The following is a 22086-nucleotide window of genomic DNA, read 5'->3' as shown; positions in this document are numbered from 1 at the left end:
ATTCTCAGGCATCAACTCCCTACGCAAGAATGGTGGACAAATGCAATACAGAAGATTTTGTAAACAGGGAGTCACTTAACAATTTTGTTTCTTAAAGAGTATCAGTTGTCATGCAGAGCACAGTTCAACAAAATCAGCATGCATTATGAATTAAAGCTGAGCCAACTCAGCAGATGGATCGGCCAACAAAGCAGAAATAGAAGACTACAGGTGGCAGGGCCGAGAAAATACAGCGCAGCAAGAAATAAAGACGCATCATTCAGCGTTAAAGCAAAACGGCTCAACCGACTCAATGACCTCCAAAGGTCAAATTACCCTCTGACAGACATAAAGAGCATTTATGCTGCATTCAAAGTGCAATAACTTCTTTTCCTACTTTCTGTACGCATTTATGAAGATATTTTCTCTCTCAGATGACTCAATACCTGAGATATTTTGTATAAGCATTGCTATAAAGCCCCCTTCGCATGAGCTTGCAAGGGTTGTTGTTGATTTCTCCTAAAGAAATTCTTATGCTGTAATCCTTTCTGAAGTCTAATAAAGAAAGTGATGGAATTTCTCGGATTTCTGAAGTGTTGAATGCGTTCTGGTGTCTGTTGATGACTGCTGGATTCCTGTGTATTTCACCATACAATAAGTCTCTGTAACTCTCTCTGTTAATTAGTTGTTTTGTTAAAAATCCATATATGTTATCTGATTTTCAATACTAAGCAACAAGGAAAAAGAATAACTTTCAGGATTTATTCACTGAGTACCCTGAGTTCAATCTGTGTTGTTTATGAATGTTTTCTTCAGCTGTAATCTAGATAAGTGTAATTCTTAATTGCTGCACTTTCAGAATACCCCTTTCACAGTGGCCTTTGTCACAGGAATTCAAGTTATGCTCCTGTGCAGCGTGCTCACCTTCACCTCACCAACTTAATAGAAAATTCTTAATTGCTTTCTATTAGTTGACATACATCACCATCTAAGCTAATTTTGTTTGTCTAAGATACACAATAGGCCCTGCAGTTTGAACACCACCAATCCTGCATATCAAGTCATTTCATAACCCCCAGACTCCATTGCCCAATGGTATTTCACTATCTAAACACTATATCATAAGACCTGAAAGAAATCCTTCAACCAAAACATAAACCAAAACCTGAGCATAATAGCTAGCCTAAAATACCATCATAACAAAGACAAATCATAAAGAGAGAGCCCTCTCTGATTACAGTTTGGCTAGAAACTGTGATCCAAAGATTGGTTAGTGGTTACCCCGGCCGTATTCCCTTGGGAGTCATAGGGAACAACCTGGGTGTTAACATAATTGGCGACTACACTGGGGACTGCTTGAGATTTTTAATTACTATATATCTTCCATATAGCTACGATCAAGCCTGAAATAAGTCAAGAGGCCTTGAATCTATTTCTGTATAACATTAGCAGTTTAGGGAGGAGCTTGTTTAGGGAATCTTCATCTTAGCTCTGAGAATACATAACCATTCCAAAAATCTTCATCCAGTCCCTTCAGATATAAAAATTTCCCACAAAATCCCAAAAACAGTTAGAAACTGGCTCCTAAGAAAAATCCACGGCATACTAGGGCTAATCCTGACCCAAATCCACCCATCATTGTTGATAATCCAAATACCATCCCTAGAAACATCAGGAAGCAACAAAGGCAGGATCAGCCTGCTATTTTGACCTCAGTTACAGACTTTCCTAACCTTTCTACTCCCCTTAAAGTCCTCTTTCGTTCTGTTCCAAGTTCCCCTAGTTCACCATCTACATCTCAAAGCCCTCATCCCCCATCTTCATCCACTGCACATACCCCCTTGAACCACACTTTAGGTTCAGCTTCACCTGTTACCCCTGTGGTACCCACTGTTCCTATTATCCCAGCAGCACCTATCAATACACTCAACCCTCCTAATATGGCAAATAGATATGCACCATTGCAGCTACCTGCTAATCCTGCAGCTCTACCCCAGGATTATCAAACCAAAATCACATATTTTGACTCCACTGGCCCTTACTCTGCTATTCAACATGCTAAGAGGATGCAAGATCACTTTGAAAACTATGAAATAGATGATGACAGTGTGAGGATGAGAATTTTTGTCCAAAGCCTGACAGGTGATGTTAGAACCTGGTTCAGGTTGATTGCTGCAAATACTATCACGACCCCTGATGAGCTTTATCAGGCCTTTACTACCAGATGGGAGAAGAAGAAAGATCCCCTGCACATACTTGGTGAATATGAAACAATCAAGAGAGGTCCTCAAGAGACCGTTCTGGAGTACTGTGCTAGATTCAACAATGTGTACAATGCAATACCACAAAACCTAAGACCTCCTCCTGACTTGGCCTTGTACAAATTCCCTGATGGATTTGATTCTGACATGGCATATCAGTTGAAGGAAAGGGAACCTGAGACCCTTGAAGACGCCCAGAAAGCTGCTGTTACAGTAGAAGCAAACCTGATTGCCAAAAGAAACAGGGCAAGGTTAGAAAAGAGAAGCATATACAAAGAAGAACCCACAGCCTTTGATCAAAAGCTTGATGCCATACTCAACAGCATGAAAAGATTGGGTGACAGGGTGGAATCAGTTGAAAGAAAAGCATCATGGGAAGCACCACAAAACAATCCTCCTAGGAATCCAAATTTTAGGAGAAATCCAAACCCGAATGTTGGCAGGGCCAACCCTGATCCAGATATAAGACCCCCTTTCCAAGAAAATTATGCTGAAACCTCCACTTCAGCCGAGCCCAATGAAGATCCTGAGATTAATTTAATAGGGCTGGATGGTGAAAGTCAAGTTTTCTTAACACAAGAAGATCATGAGGATGAGGAAATCAAACTGTTCCACACTAAATCAGGGGAATCCTTTGACTTTAAACAAGGCTATGACACTGCTGTTTATGAAGTCCATAAACAGTACAAGCTAAGGAGCAGAACTGTGAATATCAACCAGCCTGAAAAGAAAAAGGATAATCAGCAGCCTGAAAGAGTTATAGTCACACAACCTAGTGACAAACTAAATTCACCTACAGAAGAAGTGATTGTTGAAGAAATCACTGAGCCACTGCCCTTAAGACAGCAGTCTCTGGACACTTCATCTTCTCATCCTAATTCAAATGTTACTCCTCAAGAGATGGCTAAGAAGGATAAATCCCAAAGACAAAACAAAAATCAAGAAGAAGATGTAATGAACAAGGAAAGAACTGTCACCTATAACCCCAAAACCCAATCTGAAAAACCTTTTGATCTTGAAACAGAAATTAGCAAAATAAAAATAGCTATTCCTCTCTTGGAATTAGCCAAGCATGACAGCTATAAATTGCAAATCAAAAGGTCCCTACAACTCACTAGCAACAAAGATGATGTCAATGTACTGGATGACACCCCAGAACTCCTGTTTGGCCCAGAAGTGGATGGAAAAACAGTAGTCACAGGGGTACTGCCTTTTTATGTCAGTTTACATATTCATGACAAAATACTACATAATGCAATGTTTGAATCAGGTGCCTCTCACAATCTTATGCCAAAAGCAGTCATGGAGAGATTGAATTTAGACATAACAAGACCATACAAGGATCTGTTTTCCTTTGACTCCAGCCAAGTCAAGTGTCTAGGCCTCATAAAGGACTTATGTGTCTCTCTAGTTCAATACCCAAACAAGACAATCCTAATGGATGTGGTAGTTGTTGATATCCCACCTAAGTATGGAATGCTGTTATCAAGATCATGGGGAGCCAAACTCCAAGGTTCCCTACAATTAGACATGTCATATGCTACCATCTCTGTGTTTGGGCAACCAAAAAGACTGTACAGAGAAACACTAATGAAGTACATGGTCAGCAGTGAAGAAAAACCTCAAAATTTCCCTATATATGCTGTCCATTCAGACATAGACTCATACATTCTCTTCAATGATACAACCACTCCCTCAAAAGGTGAAGTTGAAACCAAGATATTCATACAGGAGGAAGATGCAAATGAGAGTAGTATCACTCATGAAACAACAGTCAATCAAACATTTGATAGTGCCACTGCCTTAATTGTCAAGAACATCCAATTAAATGATGAGGCTGTCCTAGAAGACAAGCTAGAGAAAAAACCACAATTGTTACTTACATTACCAGCCCATGAACAGATCATAAAACCTCCTCCCCAACAAGATATTCTATGGTTCCTTGAATTTGATGGCTCGGTCAACAAATTAGGGGCAGGAGCTGGAGTTTGGATACACAATAAAGAAAGTAGTCATGCAGAAGGCAGAGCCTATAGATTGAATTTCAGATGTACTAATAACATGGCAGAATATGAAGCTCTTTTAATAGGACTCAAGTTGGCAAAATTCTTACAAGCTGCCAGGGTTTCAATCATGGGAGATTCAGATTTAGTTATCCAACAAGTGAAAGGAAACTTTGTCACCAATGACAAAAGACTAAGGACTTATAGGTCTGCTGTTGCCGAGGTACTAAAATTCTTCTCTGAATTCCAAATCACTAAAATTCCCAGAACCCAGAATCTACATGCTCATAGTTTAGCCACCTTTGCAAGTACCTGCAAGTTGCCCTTTGAGCCCCACCATTGTTTTACAGCTGAGGTAAAACACAGACCCTCCATACCAAACAACATCAATGATTGGCAAGTATTTGAGGATGACAAGCAAATAAACCATTTTTTAACTCTACAGCAAGAATTTGCAGGATTAAATATTGACAATGAGACAGCATGTCAATCACAAATACTTGAGTCAGCATGTCAATCACAAATACTTGAGACAACATGTCAATCACAAATATTTAATGGAGCAAGTCCATCACAAATACAGTTTCAACAGACTGCTCAGCCAATATCACCTAGGACTGCAAAGCAAATGTTGAATCCAACTATTTTCAATATAGAAAACATCCAGCAAATTCAACAAGTTGACTGGGAAGAGGGAGTGCCCAATGCTGAAACTGAGATCATTGAGCTAAAGGACAATTTTCTACCAACAGGCCTAACCCCACTAGAAGACATTTTTGATTCAAATGATATTCCCAGAAAACCAAAAATGCAGCCCCTGAATGCAGCCATTGAAGAGTGCAACATAGGTACAATTGACAAACCCAAGATAATTAAATTATCTGCTTCCTTACCTCCTGACCAAAAGCCAAAATACATTGACCTCTTCAAAGAGTTCCAGGATGTTTTTGCATGGAGCTATGAGGACCTAAAGTCCTATGACACCTCTGTAATCCAACACACTATCCCTCTCAAACTTGATCAAAAGCCCTTTAAACAAAAACTGAGGAGAATCAATCCTATGCTTCTCCCAGCAATGGAACAAGAGGTACATAAAATGTTCAAAGCAGGCATCATAGCACCAATCAGATTCTCTGAATGGATTTCCAACTTAGTCCCTACAAGAAAGAAGACAGGTGAGATCAGGCTGTGTGTGGACTTAAGGAATCTAAACCAAGTATCCTTAAAAGATAACTACCCCTTACCCAAGATGGATCACATTCTTCAAAGGGTAGTAGAGGCCTCAAGGATCTCATTACTGGATGGATTTTCCGGTTTCAACCAGATCTTAGTTCACCCTGATGATCAGGACAAAACAGCATTTACAACCCCTTGGGGAACTTTCAAATATGTAAAGATGCCTTTTGGCTTGAAAAATGCAGGGGCAACATTTCAAAGATCAATGGACATTGCTTTTACAAAGGAGATTCATGACTTTTTAGTCATTTATCTAGATGACCTAACACCTTTTTCAAAATCAGACCAAGAACATATAAAACATCTAAGACAGATCTTCCTAAAATGCAGAAAATATGGAATCTCCTTGAACCCTAAGAAATCCCTCTTTGGTTTAGAAGAAGGCAAGCTCTTAGGACACATCATCTCAAAAGATGGCATTAGAATTGACCCAGATAGGATACAAGCTATCCTGCAAATGCCTCACCCTAGGAATGTCAAAGAATTACAAGGATTCTTGGGAAAAATCAATTTCTTGAGAAGGTTTATCCCAAACCTAGCAGAGCTAACCAGATTATTAAATAACATGCTGAAAAAGGATTCAAAAGTGAAGTGGACTGTTGAAGCCAATCAAGCATTTGAGGGTATAAAATTGGCCCTTACCCAGACCCCAGTCTTGACCAATCCTCAGTTTGACAGAGAATTTATCATTTTCTCTTTCGCTTCCCAACATACTATTGCAGCTGTTTTATTACAAAAGGATGACCAAGGAAATGAGAAGCCAATTGCTTTCTTTAGCAAAGCTCTCAGAGATGCACCTTTGAAGTATCAAATCATGGAAAAACAAGCTTATGCTTTAGTCAAAGCAATCAAAGACTTTAGGATTTATATCCTTTATTCCCATGTCAAAGCATATGTGCCGAGTCCTATTGTCAAAGACATTCTCACCCAAGAGAATTTAGAAGGCAGAAGAGGAAAATGGATTGCCAGCATCTTGGAATTTGACATTGAGATAAAACCTACAAAACTAATAAAAGGGCAAGGCTTGGCCAAATTAATGACAGAAACAAATTTTCAAGCCTTAGACATCAATCAGCTGGACAGTGAAACAGAGCTGGCGACTCCAAAGATCAATGTAGCCTTTGAACAATCCCCCTGGTACTCTGATATCTGTTATGTGTTACAAAACCTGTGTGCTCCCCCAGGACTGTCCAAAACTAAGTGTAGGTTCTTAAAAATGAAAACATCAAGATTTTGTGTGATGGATGGAAATCTGCTTTGGAAGAACCATGAAGGTATATTGCTGCACTGTTTAATTGAAAATGAGATTAACAATATCATGCAAGAGTTTCATGCAGGAGATTGTGGTGGACACTTGTATTGGAAGTCCACTGTGGATAAAATACTAAGGGCTGGATACTACTGGCCCACCATGTTTTCTGATGTCAAAAAATTCATCACATCATGTCATAAATGCCAAGTGTTTGAGGGAAAGAGACAACTGCTGCCACTTCCTTTAAGGCCTATTGCAACAGAGAGACCTTTTCAACAATGGGGATTGGATTTCATCGGGGAAATTCATCCCTCATCTTCAGGCCAACATAGATGGATCTTAACAGCCACAGACTACTTCACTAAGTGGATTGAAGCTGCCCCATGCAGACAAGCAAATGATTCAGTAATCATTCAGTTCTTGGAGAACAACATACTGGCTAGATTTGGCTGCCCTGATAAAATCATTACAGACAATGCTGCTGCTTTCAGATCCAAGAAAATGGTGAATTTCTGTCACAAATTCCATATTACTTTGGGCCATTCTACTGCATACTATCCCCAAGGAAATGGCCTTGCTGAATCATCAAACAAAAGCCTTGTAAACATTATAAAGAAGGTACTTGAAGAGAACAAAAAGAACTGGCACAAGAAACTAGTCAATGCCTTATGGGCAGATAGACTAACAACAAAAAGATCAATTGGGACCAGCCCATATGAGTTGGTTTATGGATTAGAGGCCAAATTCCCCTCTTCACTAGGAGTGCCTGTTATGAAGCTTCTTCAAGAAAGCCAAGCAAAACCAAATGATATGCAAAGAAGGATCAATCAGATAATTTGTCTGCAGCAAACTAGGGACCAAGTTTTCAGCAGAGTTCAGGTATTACAAGAAAAACTAAAGAAAGCCTTTGACAGAAGAACCAAAGCAGAAGATTTTAATGTTGATGATAAAGTCCTCAAGTGGGATGAAAGAAGAGAAGAGAAAGGAAAACATGGAAAATTTGATTCCTTATGGAGAGGACCATTTGATGTCCAAGCAGTACAAGGTAACAACACTTATTTCCTAAAAAGTCTTAGTGAAACTGACTTGGATGAAGGTCCTGTGAATGGCAGGATGCTGAAGCACTATTTTGAATACCACCCCTAAGTGCAGCATGAGCTTCCATTGTACATACCCAAATGTATATATTACTTTCTGTTTAAAATTTGTAAAATGCAGTTTCTCAAGTGTTATTAGTTGGTCAGCAAAAGGAGAAAAAAATCAGAGGTTTACCAAGAAGAAAAGCACACAAGTTGGGCACTTCAAAGCAGCAAAACTTTAAGTTCATAAAAGCAGTAAAAGGCCAAGGCATTCTGACCTGCTGTTCTTGGTATTTCAAATGAAAAACCATCCCCATGTGGAGCCACTGTTAGCTACCTATACCAATAGGTTTCATATTTCATGATTGGCTATGAAAGGACCAAATATGCTCTGCTTTGATAACCCAAAGATCACATATTTTCAAGAGAATCCAATCTATGTATATAGCTAGGTATGGACTTAAGATTTTGATGGATGGTCCAACAGTCTAATCTGGATCATTCCATGGTTTAAATTTGCAGTTGTAGAATAGAGAAGAAAGTCTGTCCAAACTGTTTAATCTTGGCAGACAAGTAGTTCAGGTAGAGAAGAAAAGGCTCCCAACAGCTTAATCTGGGACCTTGGAAGAGATAAGGGTAGAAGTAGATAGAAATAACAAAGAAAAAGCCAAAGAAAAGAAAAGGCAAGTAAAGGGTCTGCAAGTCCAAGTGCACCCTCCAAGAAGAAGTAAAAAATGTTAGGCAAATACTGGGGTAAGTAGTTGGGGGTTGCAGAAAGGTTATCTTTATCATTACAGATGTGTGAACTGTGTTTTCCAAGGCAAAGTTTATCAATTGACAAGGTGTTCACCCTCATCAAGTTACAGCAAGGAGCATGACTAACCTCCCTCTCCCCCTTCATTCCATTGTTAACATCCCCTTATCAGCTGAGATTCATGGAGGAAGATCATGGTTTCATGGTGGTTCTTGTTCACTCAAAAGCCACATTTCTTGTCTAAAAATCTTTTCATTTTGATCTACTCTCTAAACTAAGTAAGTTTCAAACAAACTTAGTGGTATTCCCCTCACTTACCCTCCTCATCCATATTAACCTCTAATTCTATTATGTAACTCCCCTATTTTCACCTTTCCCCTACTAACGATAACACCATGGTGTATAAACCCCAAATCTTATATAAATACCCACCCCCTTGGCATTATAGCCAATAAGTCCTATGTTAGGGATCAAATGACATCTGGTCATTTTGATAAGCCTAAGCCAAACCCTCTTTCCCCTTTTTTAAATCCATTTTCTCACTTTTGGCCCCCATTTACACATAAAACCTATAAAACCTTGTTTCTACCTTTACCCGCTCAAAATTGCTAAAAATACATCAAAACCCACTTGTTCCCCCTTACCTAAAGTTCAAAGATCGGGCGCATAGTCACAAAAATTTCACGAAAAACCCATAAGTCCAATGTTCTCCGCTCATGCACATATGCCGAAGATAATCATTAAATAATCCCCGCCCCCCCCACCATATCCGTTGACTATTTCGTTCTCCCGACAGCCGTCCGATTAAAAGATTGAAGATCCAACGGCTCTATTCGCAGCGGAGTTATTCCGACGTCCGCTGTTTACCCGCCTTATTCCCCGGTCACATCAGTTCCCCGATAGCCGTTGGATCGAGCCCTCCAGATCCGACAGTCAGCATCAATATCGGAGCAGGTCTCACGCCCGACGGATATCGTCCGATATCCGTAAAATGGTTACGTCATTTGGCTGCCACGCGTCCTCGCCACAGTTCGTCGGAGGTACGTCTGACAGATTCCCCCCCGTACCATAAGCGGTGCGATATGAAACCGCTGGCTGTTTCTGGTTTCGGCTTTTCCGCCTATGCTACGTCACCTCCGCGTCATCCCACGTCACTGCCACCATGTCGTCACGTCAACCCTTGCGCCCGACCACCTGCCGACCTGGCATGCCACTTCACCATCCCCGTGGACCAATCAGAGCCCGCCACCTCACCTATGACGTCATCCGACCTTGACCCCACCAATGACGTCATGCTGACGTCATCACAGAAAAGGCGCCAAATTGTCAAAAAGTCTATATTATGGCCGTAAAACATGTTTTTTTACGTTCTTTTCGCTCATTTTTTCTGCTGCATGCTGTTCACGTCCGACTTACCGCCAACCTGCTAAAATCAACCAGGAGACCTCCAGAGCGCCAATCCTGCCTGCTCATACAACCTCTGTTCGCTGTTTTACCAGGTATTTTCATCATTTATCCTCCGTACGCCTGGAATTCTCTATAAATCACTCAACAAGCTTTCAAAGACGGTAAAACTTATAAATTCACCGGTGAATTCCTCTACAGAGCCTCTAATTTTCAACTACCACCTCGAAAACTACCAGCCGAGCCTTGTTTTACCTACATTTCATTGAAAAACTAAGTTCTGTCTGCGCAATCGCGGCAGACTCATTCAAACCAAATTCAACCACTGAGAGAGACAAGGAAAGGTCAAACATTGATCCTAGTCGCACTATAAATAGTATTTCAACTGCTATTTCCTAGAACCACTCTCTGTTCCTAATAATTTCACCTCCCTGGCACAGAGGCATTCCTCTGTACTGCCTTGCTCAATCAAAATCACTTTGCACTTGATTCAAAATCCTCCTGTGCAATGGAGACACCTGTAGTACTAAATGTTCAACCTCTGAATGCCCCTCAAAAGAACTTGAAATGGCAAACATTGGCAGATATGGATTACCAAATTACAGAAGAGAAGCTTATGAGCAGCAAATTCCACATTCATCTGTTGAATGAGTTGAAAGCCAAGCATGAAAATGGGACAGATATATTGGGCTTATGGGACTCTTTCCTCCCTATTTTCAAACTCCCTCAGGTCAACCAGTTCCCTGAACTAATCCACCTCTGTGCTGAACAATATGATGTTTCTCAGAGAGCTGTTTTTGACCCATCTGGTTCTGTACTTTTCAATGTTACCCCTCAAGCTATCAGAGATATGCTTTGCTTCAACCCTCAGAAGAAGTTGGTTCCTTTATCACTGGTAAACCTGATAAAACAAGGGGATAAACTCACAGATGCTCAAATTGTCAAATTTAATCAATTATACATCAAAACTAAGATTGTGATGGGCCCTCCAATTCTTCATGTATATCTCAATGAGCTGGGCAGAGACCTTGCAGATATGATTTCTCCCATCTTGGGATATAGTTCAATTGAGCATATTGATGCAACTGTGCTAGTAATGATGCTTATGTTTGCTCTTGGCAAGTCACCAATCTGCTATGACTATGCCACCTACATATCAGACAAGATTCATGAGCAATTGATGAATTTAAGGAGAGATAGGATGTTCAGATACACCTCCTACATTTACCATTTGATCTTGTACCATCAACATGAGAGGTTTCACTTTTCAATCAAAAGAATGGATGCCCAAGGCAATCCCAGATCAGTGGTCTACTGGTCATCCGTCTTCCACATTAGACCTGAGTCTCCATACACTTACTGTGAATTCATGGATCTGTTCATCCATCCAGCTATGGCAATGCTGATGAGCTCACCTCCTCCAAGACTCACTGATGATATGCAAAGGATTCTTCAGCTGTCCAAAGCTTATAGCATTGGGGATTGGTACTTCTACCAAAACCACACTGTCATCAGGATATATGGGTGTGATCTACCTCCTTTCAAACTACCCAAGTATGTGCCTATGAGGCTATTTGCCCTAGAGTACTTTAGGCAATTTGGCAGAGTTGATGTGCTTCACTTTTCAGGAAAAGGTAAAAAAGCACAGTTGAAGGTCAAAAGCCAACTTGGCCATTTTATCTATAATGAGAGGGAGCAAGGATGGAGGGAAGCAGAGAGAATGCTTGAGGCCCTTGGCCTGCAAACCAGTTTCCTATGGGTTCCCTATGACCCTAATCATTTCATATCTTCGAGGAGGCTCAAATACAAGTTATCTGCCTATGATCACCATAATATCCCTCACATTGAAAAGTATGCAAACCAAGACAAATGGAGGAGAGGGACCTTAGAAGAGCCCTTGTCACAAGAAGAGCTGAACAAGAGGGCACTAAGGAATCTAAAGAAGATGGCTGACCTTGAGCTTTGTTCACAGGTATTCACACTTCCAAGCACACAAACGGGAGCAGCTGAATCCTCCTCGACTGCCAGGCAGCAAACTACCAAGGACACTGAGAATATATCCAGCAAAGGCAAAGAAAAGGAAATGGAGATAGAGCAGACACATCAAGAGAAGGAGCAGTCACCTCCAGTGACTCAAGAGCAAACAGATAAAGGAGGGCAGCAGCAGGCAGAGCAACAACAGCAACAAGATTTGCAGCAAGAAGAAGGGCAACATGACAGACAGCAGCCCTTACAGCAGGAGAGAGTAATTGATACTCCAACTTCTACTGAGCAACAGGCTCAGAACATAGAGCCTCCTAGGCCAGAAATCACCACTGATCCCTCGGTCCTCCAAACTCCTCAAAAGGAGGACTTAAGCAGAAAAAGGGATAGAGAAACTCCCCTGACTTCATCTATTAACCAGGGAGAAAAAAGACAAAGATTGAATGATTTTTCAGAGGATGATATAGCTATCAGACAAGCATTGGGCATGGGCCCACCCAGCAGAGAAGCTTCAGCAAGTTCCTACCAGCAGGAACAGGACAGGGCTATGGGAGGGGAGGTCAGCTCCTCCAGCCAGCAAAAAGAAGGACAAGTAGGCATTAAACAACAATTTATAGACATCAAAAGGAAGAATGAGCCTATCAAAATACAGCTGTACAATCATCTACTAAACATGGCTCCCACCAATCAGCAGAGACTTATGTCTGCTTTTGATATAGGGGAAGGCAAGATGATCATGAGTCATTTTATGCCTACAGCACTGCAGCCCCAATCTGCCTCAGATTACCTCAGGACCAACCTGGAGGTCATGGCCAAAGACATACACCCAATGGACAAAATTGAACTGCATAAACAGACTGGTGAGATGGTGTATGCCTCCTTAGCAGATGAAACATTGGAAAATTATAAGCTAAAGAGCAGCCTCAATGCCACAGCCTCTCAACTGGAATTGGAGAAGGCATCATCCCAGGCGAAGGACAACAAAATAAGGTCCCTTGAAGACATAATCATTGAGATTGGGCATGATCCCAAAGATATTTCAGGGATACAGGAAATCTTGAAGTTGAGGGATGCTGACATGGCTGCCATGAGAAAGAAAATCAAGATCCCAGCTACCATTCACCCTCAGACAGATGAGGTAGCCCAACAAAGACACGAGAAGGACACCACGGATTTATTGATCTCCATTTATAAACAGTTGGTTCAAGCACAGGAGAAGTTGGGAGAATCAGAGGCTGCAAAGGCAGCATTACAGGCATCTCTGAAACAAAGAGAAGAAGGGCAGACTTCTCAGCCTCCTCCTCAGATCATCAATCTGGAGGAAACTGCTCCTATCACTGCCCCACCTCCTCAACAGACCGAAAAAACAGCAACATCTACTTCAGCAGCGCCAACAACTACAGAGCAGGCCCAAAGCCTAGATATGCAAAAGCTGAAGAACGAAATCCAAGTCCTGGAAGCTCAAATGTTGGAGCTCAATTCAGCCAAAGAATCTTTGGCTAAAATTAATGATAGATATGATAAATCCAAACAGACTGTGGCAGAGAAGGACAGGGAGGTGAAAGCCCTCAAAAACAAAATAAAAGAGCTAGAGAATGAGCTCAAGTTAGATAAAGTGGTGGCCGAACTGAAAATAGTGCTATGGGCTAACATTGGCCAGTCTATCAATGAGCAGTGGCCATATATTGAAACTATCCATGAGCAACTAGAGCTCATCCCAAAGGCACAGAGGGAGATTCACAGATCAAGAGCTCAATTGAGCAATATGCCTGAAGTGGCCACCAGAATGATCAATGTACTTAACCACAGAACAAGTTCCCAGTTAGCTGCCATAGGAATTACAAACAGAACTGACACTATCCAAATGGTCAAAAGGGTTCTCACACTGAGAAACTTTGTGCAGACCTTGGAGAGAAGAACCCAGGATATGCAGACTGAGGTGAACAAGTTTTTAGAAAAGTTTCAAGTGCTAGAAAGCTGAGGACTCCCTGGCTTACTGAACAACGCAGGGAGATTGTTCACACATGACCAGTATGCTAAAAGGGTCAATACATTTGCCACTAGCCAGATCAATGATAAGCCCAGCACCTCAGAGGAAACAGGGCCAGCCACAGGACAGTCTCTTTACAACAGAGTCGAGAATCTGTTTTTTATAAAAAATGAGATCAATCACCTGTTTGGGGTGGCTCCCAATTTCTTCAAATACACAGAGGCAGAGGAGACAATGGATGCTATTCTCAGGCATCAACTCCCTACGCAAGAATGGTGGAAAAATGCAATACAGAAGATTTGTAAACAGGGAGTCACTTAACAATTTTGTTTCTTAAAGAGTATCAGTTGTCATGCAGAGCACAGTTCAACAAAATCAGCATGCATTATGAATTAAAGCTGAGCCAACTCAGCAGATGGATCAGCCAACAAAGCAGAAATAGAAGACTACAGGTGGCAGGGCCGAGAAAATACAGCGCAGCAAGAAATAAAGACGCATCATTAAGCGTTAAAGCAAAACGGCTCAACCGACTCAATGACCTCCAAAGGTCAAATTACCCTCTGACAGACATAAAGAGCATTTATGCTGCATTCAAAGTGCAATAACTTCTTTTCCTACTTTCTGTACGCATTTATGAAGATATTTTCTCTCTCAGATGACTCAATACCTGAGATATTTTGTATAAGCATTGCTATAAAGCCCCCTTCGCATGAGCTTGCAAGGGTTGTTGTTGATTTCTCCTAAAGAAATTCTTATGCTGTAATCCTTTCTGAAGTCTAATAAAGAAAGTGATGGAATTTCTCGGATTTCTGAAGTGTTGAATGCGTTCTGGTGTCTGTTGATGACTGCTGGATTCCTGTGTATTTCACCATACAATAAGTCTCTGTAACTCTCTCTGTTAATTAGTTGTTTTGTTAAAAATCCATATATGTTATCTGATTTTCAATACTAAGCAACAAGGAAAAAGAATAACTTTCAGGATTTATTCACTGAGTACCCTGAGTTCAATCTGTGTTGTTTATGAATGTTTTCTTCAGCTGTAATCTAGATAAGTGTAATTCTTAATTGCTGCACTTTCAGAATACACCTTTCACAGTGGCCTTTGTCACAGGAATTCAAGTTATGCTCCTGTGCAGTGTGCTCACCTTCACCTCACCAACTTAATAGAAAATTCTTAATTGCTTTCTATTAGTTGACATACATCACCATCTAAGCTAATTTTGTTTGTCTAAGATACACAATAGGCCCTGCAGTTTGAACACCACCAATCCTGCATATCAAGTCATTTCATAACCCCCAGACTCCATTGCCCAATGGTATTTCACTATCTAAACACTATATCATAAGACCTGAAAGAAATCCTTCAACCAAAACATAAACCAAAACCTGAGCATAATAGCTAGCCTAAAATACCATCATAACAAAGACAAATCATAAAGAGGGAGCCCTCTCTGATTACAGTTTGGCTAGAAACTGTGATCCAAAGATTGGTTAGTGGTTACCCCGTCCGTATTCCCTTGGGAGTCATAGGGAACAACCTGGGTGTTAACAGAGTCGACAAAGAAATTTGATTCTCCAGATCGAAGTTTTCCAGAGTAGAAGGGAGAAACAATGTTTCCTTGTAGAGAATATCTTCAGCTGGGACATAGATATTTTGCAGTAGTTGCTAGAAAAATAGTGTCAGAGGGAGAGAATAACACATACTGAGGGAGTTTCTTCCTTAGTGGACTTCCAACCAAGAAGTCTGTTTTTTTCTAGCAGAGCAACAGTAGTTGTGTGCGATATTTCTCACTCTAGTAGTGAGTGTGAATAGCTGGGTATCAGCTGCGCAGAGAAGAAGATGGAGCAATTTGACTTTTTCTGGAGAGATGGCATCAACAGGATTGAGAGATCAAGATCGGTTGGACAGAGCCTCCAACTATGTGATCTGGAAGGCTAGCATCTCCTGCCTTCTAGATGAACACGATCTCAAAGCTTATGTCAATAGTGTGGTAGTTGTGCTCGCCGATGCTGATCCACTTAAAAAGTACAAGGTTGAGATGGCGAAGACTAAGAGGATCATTCTCGATGGGGTTCGAGATCATTTAGTATCCCATATAGCCAGCAAGGATACTGCTCGTTAGATGTGGGAGGCCTTAGCTATGTTATACAAAAGATCTTTCGAGCAGCGGAAGATGTACTTAGAAGAGAAGTTGAGATGTATGAGGATGCAGAAGGGGGAGCGTATAGGCCCCTTCCTTAAGAGGCTTCAGGAAGTCTGGGATCAACTGGCTTTAGTAGGGTCAGGGCCTCAACCTACAAATTTTGTATGATTAGCGCTAAATAATGTTTCTGAAGATTGGAAAATTTTCATCTAGCGCATCCTAGGCAGAGAAAACTTGCCAGATTGGGAACATGTGTCGGCTGATCTACAACAGGAGGAGATGAGGCATGATCTGGTGAAGGCCATGATTAGTGGCAGTAGCAGTAGTCGGGTGAAATTAGTGAAGGAAGAGGAGGATGTGCCCCTTGCATCAAAGGGGAAACAAGAGCATTGTAGAAGAAAGAAGGACATTTCAAATATCAAGTGCTTCAAGTGTGGTGAGATGGGCCACTACAATAATCAGTGTCCTCTTAGAAAGAGGGACAAGGAGGAGAAGCAGGATCAACAAGCTGCATCCGCTGATATTGACAAGATTTCCTCTAGGCTGGAGGAAGAGTTTGCCATGATTTTCGAGATGCCTCTAGGGGTGAGGTGAGGTGATATGGAGTTGTATCCCCAAAGAGCTACATGATGGGCATGATCCTTGAGGAGTCCACCTCTTGGATCGAGACCTTGTTATGGGAGCCCATAGTCAATAATAGCAGGATGGACTAGTGTCAGGTGGTACAATCAGGTGCTAGAGTGACAGATGCAGTGGTTAGTAGCAGTTAGATACTGAGCAACACAGAGCAGAGTTAGTAGCAATGCAGTTGGCATAGAGCAAAGTCAGCAGCAACGCAGAGGCTTCAGTGACAAGCCAGAGTGTAGCAACAGTCAGAACTTGGATGACAAATGCATCATATTGAGCATAGTTAGTTCAATATTTTGGATGTTTTTCTGTTTCATATGTTGCATTTGCAGCAACAACATATGGAGAGAGGGTTGTAGTGCAGATGCAGTAGTTGACAACATTTCAACACCCTCAACAGCAACAGATGCAACTCATATCAGAGTTGCGCAGTAGTTGGTGGGAAGTAGAGCCAAACATCAACAACACGATAGGAGGTGTTGTAGAATCAGAGTGATGCTCCAATGGGTTACAACATTATAACACATTCCTCGCTAAGAGGGAGTGTTGATTTTTGTAGCATTAGATGTGATCTAGCCTTGAAACTTTGCAAAGAGGCTAAGACACAAGCATTTTCTAAAACCTAGTAATCGTTTATGGAAATTCCTCATAGAGATGATTTAATTAAAATAAATAACTTTTTTTAAATGATTCTCTTAGTCTAAACTTAGGAAATCTAGTTCATTAAAGGGTATTAATTAAATTAGGTGTGAATCTTCTAGAAGAAGAGGAGGATCAACTCCAAGTTAATCTTAGCCATCGATTATGTTCAAATCATGGCCGTTGGAGCTCCAACAAGATATTATAAGAAGGAGTTCGATTTGGTTGGAGAAGGACACTTGAGCAATTCAATTTTGCTAGAGAATAGATTTCCTGAGTAGTGGCTGTGAGTTTTTAGAAGTGATTCAGTAAATTTGAGGCAGTGAGAGACGGGCTGGGATAGTAGATCAGAGGAAGTTTTCTAGATCCACAGAAGGTAGAGACTAGTTCAATGAGGTAGTGCAGTTCCATGTAGAGGTAGCGCAGAGCTTCAGAGGGAGTTCGAATTCCAGCTAGGAGAGACGATATTCAGTACTAGAAGCCAGGGTGTGACACCAAAGGGCTAGGAGGTAGAATTCCCAGACAACAGTAGGTCATTAGAGGGTTTGATGCAGAGCCCAACAAGTGTGATGTAGAAGCTGCCCAGAGGCATCGTGGGGCTAGTTAGCAAGCCCCTGACCAGAGTTGGACCTCCCAAATTAGTCTGAGATTCTTCTCACTAACTTTTTGCCAGTATTTCTCTGTATTGGGTAGCCAGTTTGGGAATCCAATGATTTGTACTCAGATTTACAACTACATAATAATTAAAACCCTCAACTACTACACCTTTTTTCCCAATTTGGATTTTTCCGAGCACATTGTCCAAAAACAACTGCGTTTATGTTTGTGTTTATTTATCTCCAGTGCAATATTTAGTTTCCGCAGTATTTTATTTTGTGTAGGTTGCAATGTATGTATTTCAGTATTTGCCATAGAAAACTACAAGTAACTTGTTCAATTAAGTTAACAAATTGGTGAAATATTATCAGTTTGCTGCAGTAGGAATCGGGTAACCAATTTTTCACACTCCCTCTGCCTACTTGGCTCAAAATTCCCCCCTATCGGAGGTCTCTGCTTGAGTGGATGTCTCCACCCGGTCTCCTCTCCACTTCTCCAATTATAGTTCCATATCGGGTTGGTGTTTGCATTCATTAATACGAATTCCTTCAGCAAGAGGAAGAGAGGCAAGTTGGACATACCAGCAGAGGCTAGTACAAAGATAAATATTCAAGAAGAGGGTACCACTCAGCTATAAAGTTTTGTCTTTTTCTAAAAAATAAGTTAGTTTTGGTGAAGTTTGTAAAACACAACAAGGTCTTGTTGCACTTTTGTATCTTTGGAACTGGTGGGATGGTGAAGTTTTTAAGTTTTCATTGTCATAAGGGGATTTATATGAAGGTTAAAACATTCAAATTTATGCTTCCAACACTTTATATCAGATAAAAGTCGCCATATGTCTAGATTCTGGAAGGTGTTGCAAAAGCACACAGTCTTCCTACAAAAGTAGGGGATAGTCTAAAGGGAGTTCTGCAAGCACTTTGAATCTTATCAAAGAGGTTCAGTACCATCACAACGATATTTGAAGCATGAAAATTTGCTCCATTTTGACAAAGAAAGGTTGCAACCATACAAAACATGGATTCTACTTCAATTTGCTGCAAAAATGGCTAATGCACTGCAAGTCTAGACAGTTAGCACCATTCCATTTCAAATTTTCAATTTTTGGCTTCTAGAAGTATTTCAAACCATGTGATAGGTGGCATATTGTATTAGGAGGTGTAGTTAATGTTTATTTTCAAATAATCCAAGTTGGTGATGTTTTAGGCTTCGATTGGTTGAAAGGAAAACCACTCCTATTTTTTCAGTATATACACTAAAACTTTGATTTATTTAGTCAGGAGTTTGTTTTGGTCAATTATTTCAACCACCTAGAGTGGGATATCGAACCTAATGATGTGTATAGAGATGAAAAACATGGTAATGGGTTATGTTGGTTAGATTAGAGAAGTGTTGGGTTGTGTTATATTCTTTCCACGTAGTTAACAGGGGGTTTGAAGGGCACCCGTAACCCTACTTTATAGGGTCCGAGGCAGCGCCCCGGAAAATTTTGGTTTTGGACCCTATGTTAGGTTGGGCAGACCCACCTATGGTTTTGTGCATGATTTTCGCACATGTTTTTTTGACGCGATGGTTTTCGGTCCATGGTATTGGACACGATGGTTTTCGGTCCATGGTATTGGATGCGATGGTTTTCGGTCCATGGTATTGGATGCGATGGTTTTCGGTCCATGGTATTGGATGCGATGGCATGTATAAATATGTATTGTAAAATTGAAAGGAACATAATGAAAAATCAAGCTGGTAGTCCCGGTTTTGGGATCCAGGGGAAAATCTTTGTGTATATGTGTTTTATGTGTTATGCTCTCGCATTGTTTATTTTATGTGTTTTAGAATTTGTATGCAGGTAATTTTTCTACGGGGTTAAAACCTACATTTGGTATCAGAGCTATTTTGGCTTCAAGGGGACACCTTTGTTGCTGAGGGGTTTCGCTTGGGCCTGTGGCAAACCTTGTTCAGTGGGAGATTTGCGAGATCGATTCTGGTGGTGAAAGAAGATGGCGAGCAGTGGAAAGATAGAGATCGAGAAATTTAATGGTCAGAGTTTTGAGTTGTGGAAAGTCAAGATGGAGGATCTGTTGGTGGATAAAGACTAGTGGATCGTGGTAGATCTGTTGAGAATGCAACAAGATGATGGAGCTTAGTGGAAAGGAGTCACCTTCACTAAGTGGGCCCGCAGGCTATTTTTGGCGCAAAGTCTATTTTTAGACATATGGATCATGGTCTATGAGTTGCAGGTTGCTATTGATGGATGATTGGTCATGTTGGTAAAAATAGATGGACTTCTACTTTTAGACATATGGGCGGTTTCTATTTTTAGACTGCGGGCTAAAAATAGAACAGTCGAATATTATTAGCTCATAATAATATTTAGACTATAAACATTATCTTATCCTCTTGGAGCACTTTAGTTTGAGCTATAGATGTGGCACATGCAGTTTTCAGAAGGAAATACGCTTTTCTTGTGGGTGAGTTGAGCTATTGCATGATGGACTTCAGTTAGAACTCATGTGGTTGAGTTTGGTGGAGTTGATTGAGGAGTTGGTGGAGTTGATTGAGGAGTTGATGGAGTTGTGTTCAGTTTGACTTGGTTAAACTAGTTGTATTTAGTCTAACTGCAGAATACACTAATGATGAGTGATGTGAATTAATTATTAATTAATTCACTAATTATTAACTCATAAAGCAACTAAAGAATACATCAGTTAACTCAGTGCATGGACAGTTCAGTGGAGACAGATGTTAGAGGTTGAGATTGTTATCAGTTGTGACTATAGTTGTGCATGAGATCTTGCACAATCAATGGATTGAGTAATGCCAATTAGGATTGCGTGGTTCAGCCAAGGAAATACTAGTTTGCTTCAGCCATTCATCATTATTCTCATGCATGATTGCGCAGTGGAGGCAGGTAGACAGTGGAGGAGATTTGAACCTGTGATTGATTCAGATCTGAGCTAGTTTGTGTGTAACAGGTGGAGATAGTACTGAGTACTTGTGAGGAGTATTGTACTATGTATTGTTACATGTTCTCAATCATTATAATATACATATAGTGTGGGGTTTTCAGCTGTATGCTTTCCCCGGGTTACATACTGTGTTAATGTGTGCATGCGATTGATGTTTTATTGTTTTTAATTCCGAAAAATTGATGATCAACGTAGAGGAGGTTATGTATTATGCATGTATTCCGCAATAGTGTATAATCGGGATAATCTCTGTGAATAAGTGTCATATTATTCAAAATTTCTACATGGTATCAGAGCAGTTGATCATCAGATCTATTATTCAGAAAGTGTTTATATTTTATTTCTTCAGGCAGAGTCTATAATCGGGCTAGGTAGCCTCTCGATTCATCCTTCCTTTGGAAGGTGAGATATCCGGTAAAAGCCCATACAGTCAATCTCTGTACGAGAAATACTTTGTTCTCACGAATTTTAGATCAAAAGCGGTTGAGTTTTGAGCTGGTGGAATTCGAATTTGCAGCAATGTTTTTCTTGGTGTCAAAGTTGAAATGTATTTCAACAGATTGCGATTGGAGTATGCTCTTGAGGGCAGCTCGAATTATATTGCATGGAAAGACAGGATGGAGGTAGTGTTAGATGACAATGGGCTGAAGGATTTCATAGAGGCTGAGGTCCCAAAGCCTACTGATATTGCTCAAGTTGATGCTTGGCAAAAGAAGACAACAAAGTGTCAAAGGATTCTGTTGGAGGGCGTGAAGGATCACATTGTGTCCAACCTGCATGGAAAGGCTTCTCCATACTTGATGTGGAAAGCGTTGACAGATCTATTCCAAAGCAAGAGCGATCAGAGGAAGTTGGCGCTCAAGGATAAACTCAGAAACATTAAGTGCGAGAAGGGAGATAGTATGCCCAAGTATCTCATGAAGTTCACTCAATGTCGGGATGAGATGGGAAGTGTGGGGGTGACTGTCGATGATGAGGACTTGGTGAGATTGGCTCTCCTTGGTCTTTCAAGAGTTGGCATTCCTATCAGGACTCTGTCAATGGTCAGGAGAAATTGCCAGGATGGGAGAGACTTTGGTCAGATCCTGTGCAGGAGGAGATCAGGTGGAATACCAGGGACGGATCTTCATCAAAGGCATCTGATGAAGAAAATTGCGCTTTGGCTACCAAAG

The sequence above is a fragment of the Pinus tabuliformis genome, chromosome 7 (assembly GCF_031772625.1).
Source record: "Pinus tabuliformis cultivar Carrire ecotype Pingquan chromosome 7, CPIR1, whole genome shotgun sequence".
Taxonomy (NCBI): Eukaryota; Viridiplantae; Streptophyta; class Pinopsida; order Pinales; family Pinaceae; genus Pinus; species Pinus tabuliformis.
This window is presented reverse-complemented; position numbering follows the sequence as displayed.